The sequence below is a fragment of the Odocoileus virginianus genome, chromosome 3 (genome assembly GCF_023699985.2).
Source record: "Odocoileus virginianus isolate 20LAN1187 ecotype Illinois chromosome 3, Ovbor_1.2, whole genome shotgun sequence".
NCBI lineage: Eukaryota > Metazoa > Chordata > Mammalia > Artiodactyla > Cervidae > Odocoileus > Odocoileus virginianus.
Genome location: NC_069676.1, coordinates 59,108,080 through 59,112,525, shown reverse-complemented (window position 1 = coordinate 59,112,525; position 4,446 = coordinate 59,108,080).

Here is a 4,446-nt window from a genome sequence, read left to right as displayed (position 1 = left end):
TCTAAAAATATGCTAATTATATATAAAAATACAGGTGTGTACATTTATGTTATTTCTAAAAATTTTGTTGGAGGCTAGTTGATTTACAATGTTGTGTTACTTTCTGCTGTATAGTAAAGTTATACATATACATATATCTACTCTTTTTTAGATTTTTTTCCCGTATAGGTCATTATAGAGCATTGAGTTGAGTTTCCAGTGCTATACAACAGGTTCTTATTAATTATCCAACCAGGATAATAAGGAGCCACGAGGGAAGCCCGAGAATACTGGAGTGGGTAGCCTAATCCCTTCTCCAGTGGATGTTCCCAACCCAGGAATCAAACCGAAGTCTCTTACATTGCAGGCAGAGTCTTTACCAGCTGAGGTACTAGGGAAGCCCTCTTATTAATTACCTATTTTATATTCAGTAGTGTGTAATGTCTATCCCAATCTCCCAGTTTATCCCTCCCCTGCTTCCCCCACTGGTAACCATAAGATTGTTTTCTATATCTGTGACTCTATTTCTGTTTTGTAAATAAGTTCATTTGTCTCATGTTTTTAGATTCCACATATAAGCGATATCATGCACTATTTGTCCTTCTCAGTCTGACGTGTGTCATTTAAAAGTACATATGATTTTGTTACTATACCATACGATTTACGTGATTTATTTTTCATCACTAGTAATCTTCCCAGAGCGATGATGCATATTTGCCTCCTTTTCTTCCCAGTGTCTGTAAAGTATTCCATAAAACAAAGGTCCCACAGTTTAATCCGTGGGAACTGTGGTGCTGGAGAAGACTCCCGAGAGTCCCTTTAATAGCAAGGAGATCGAACCAGTCAATCTTAAGGAAAATCAACCCTGACTACTCTTGGAAGGACTGATGCTGAAGCTGAAATTCCTGTATTTTGGTCATCTGATGCGAACAGCTGACTCATTGGAAAAGTCCCTGATGCTGGGAAGAGGGCAGAAGGAGCAGAGGACGTCAGAGGATGAGATGGCTGGATGGTATCACCGATGCAATGGACATGAACTTGGGCAAACTTTGGGAGATGGTGAGGGACAGAGAGGCCTGGCATGCTGTAATCCAGGAGTTGCAAAGAGTCGGACACAAATAGGGGACTGACAACAACCACCACCACCATGCCCTGTGCTGTTTCTTGAGGTTTCTTGAAAAGGTGCATGCTACAGGGCACCTCATACATACAGCTCTGTGCACATGTGCAGGATTTCTGTAGGATGAATTCATAGAAGTGGAATTGCTGGGTCCAAGAACATATGTGTGTTTAAAACATTGACAGATGTTGCCAAAATGTCCTCCAAAATGCACACATTACAATTCCTCCTCTGGTATAAAAAGCCACCTCCCCTGCTAGCCAGCAAGGAGAAGCTCTCACCTTTGGGGTCTCGATCTTTTCATCCAAGGAATAAGGTTGGACTGGATTATACCTGAGGTCCCTTGCAGCCCTAACTTTCTAAATCTGTGATTTTATTTTTTCCTCCAAAATGTCCAGTTTAGGGAGTGGCACTGAGCCTCACCTTCAGCAGATCTCTGCTCTAATCCACTCCCCTCCTTTCCTCTCCCCTCCCATCCCTCCCTCCGAGTCCCAGGGGAGTGGAAAATGCAGTTCAGTTCAGTTCAGTCAGTCAGCCTAGTAAGCATCTCCCCACCCATCTGTCCATTTCCCCACCTGGTTTATCAACTTTTGCCTTCCCTCCCAGGGCTCCCATGCGGGTCTCTTAAGATAACATCTTATGAAGTCCTTTGCCAAAAGCATGCCTTTTTCTGTCCCTGGAAGGAATTATTTTCACTTGTTCTGAAGAAGAGTCTCTGCATGTACTTGTAACTCCTGCCAAGAAACCGGAGAGGCCCCGAATTCCTTAGCGCCTGGATCCCAGAATCGCTTAATCTGCCGGTTGCTCCCTTCCAAGGGGCGCTGAGATGATGGAGTTACAAGCTGCTTAAAGGCTTAGAGAGTGTCAGTTTGAAGGGAGGAGAGAGTGAGGGAGCGTCTGCCGCCACGCTCAACCTCTCAGATGAAAGGGAGAAGGGAGTGTTTATGGGGATCAGTGCAGACACCCTGGAGGGCCCAGAGTTCCCCTTGGGCTTCTCAAAGATGACAGAGGATCGGCATCATCAAAGCCCTGAGGAAGACTTTCTACCCCAAAGTCACTTAGCTTCAGCATCCTCCGATGCTCGTGGGGATGGAGGAGGACAGACAGGGCTGTTTCACTTTGCACACCTCCAGGGGGCTCCACTACACTGATCACACCGTGAATGGTGCCCTGGAGAAGTTCACAGTGGTGCTAATGACAACAATACAGCAGCCAGCATGACGCTTTAAAAAAAAATTATTTAGTTATTAATATTTGGTTGCACTGGGTCTTAGTTGCAGTACGTGGAATCTAGTTCCCTAACCAAGGATTGAACCTAGAGTGTGGAGTCTTAGCCATTGGACCATCAGGAAAGTCCCAGCATGACTTATTAATTTTGAAAGAACTCTAAAGATTTTTTGTTATACTCAAAATGCATAAGCCTCTCTGCACAATCCAACCCAATTTTCCTGTCCGATTTCATGTCTTGCCATCACCCTGGCTTCCTAAGTTCCAAATACACTTTCTGATCCCCAGTGCCTCAGGTGCTTATTTAGGTCCTGCCTCAGGGCCTTTGCACAGGCTGCCTCTAGACCTTCCCAAGGTTGGCTACCTCTAAATGCTCATTTTGCTTTCAGACATGGGCTCTCTCTGTTTAGTCCCACCTTACATTCAAAGTTCCCTTCACAAGGAATGATGCCCCTTCTCAAATCCACACTTCCTTTTCCCTACCATATTATTTCCAAACCCCTCACCTCATTCATGCTTGTATCTGTAGAGCTGAGACAGTGACTGACACCTTACAGTTGCGCAAAGTTATTTGTTGAACTGTTGACCTAAAACAGACTGCTGGATATTTCTCCAGCAAAAATAGTTTATTTGGGATCAGCAAAGAATTGCAATTTGGGATCTGCGACTGTGGCAAGCCACATGGAAGTCCCAGCATGGCAAGTGAAGGAGAACTCTTTTATAGAGGGAAAAGGAAGGTGGGAGGGCTGGAGTTAACAAACAGTCCACGGCTTTCCACTGGCTGAGTCCTTGTCGGGAGTCTTTCTTCTTCCTGTTGGGCTCTGTTATCATTGTGTGGCATGAGAGCTCCTCCTTCAGGTCTCTCAAGTTTATTTAATTGAGGTTTCTATTTATTAATTCTTTTTTTACAGAGCAAGCATTGCATTGAGTCAGGGCGGTGAGAGCACCATGGAAGCTGTGAAGCCTTACGCTGTTGTTGTTGTTTGGTCTCTCAGTCGCTCCCGACTCTTTTGCGACCCCATGGGTTGTAGCCCGCCAGGCTCCTCTGTCCATGGGATTTCCCAGGCAAGAATACTAGAGTGGGTTGTTCATATCCTTCTCCAGGGGATCCTCCCCACCCAGGGACTGAACCTGAGTTTTCTGCACTGCAGGTAGATTCTTTACCACTGAGTCAATAGGGAAGTCTGTAAAGTGCTATGGCTTGGGGAAAACCATCCCGAGTAGCAGAAAAGCCATGTGTGTTAGAATTCCAGAAATTTTACTGTCTCCTAGTTTCATGAGAAGTTCTTAAAAAGCAAAGAATTTTTTTGGGGGAGGTGGGGTCAACACATCAGTTTCTCCCTCTCACTTACACAGGCTTGTAAATGGTGGGGCTGGGGGTAATCGTTCCATCCAACCCCTTTGCCGTAATGATGGGAAAGCTGAGGCTCTTTCAAAGGGGTAGAAGAGACTGATATTAATGGCTGAGCTGAGGCTAGGAGCTCAGGACCCCTTCTTGCTGGGCCAGCGTACCCTGGTGTCTGTTGCTTAGACAAAGAACAGAGCGGGGACTGTATTTGAGGGGCAGCCTGATCTGCCGTGAGAAACCTGTCACAATGCCTGGGTATTGTGTCTCCTGAAGATTCCTATTAAAACAGAAACACTTTATCAAAATTTCATCCCTTCGAAGAGATTTGTTTCTGAGATAAGCCACATGAAACAGCGAAGAATGAGACCTTGAGGGAGGAGGAATTCCAAAGGTGGTGGTGGTGCTTGTCATTAATATAAAGCGGAGCTGGGGGGTCTAGACTTGGGGGCAGGAGGGTGGAAAAGAGGTGTGGCACCCATGCCCACCTTTGCCAATCTCATTTTGTCTCATGCTGGCCTCAAACTTGAACCACAGAGAACTGTTCAAATGCCAGCAAACAAACACAAAGCGTCAAACAATGAGGTGTTTGTGCTGCGGATAACCAGTCCCACGGGTGGCTTGGGTGTAGCGGAGAGCAAGCTTGGGTTTGGGAACAGATGGCATTCAGAAAGCTGAGGAGGGGAGAGGGTCACCCCTGCTGCCCTGTGCCCCCCCTGCCCAGCACCCCCGTGGTGACTGAACAAGACTGTTCCCTCTCAGTTCCCTCCCATCA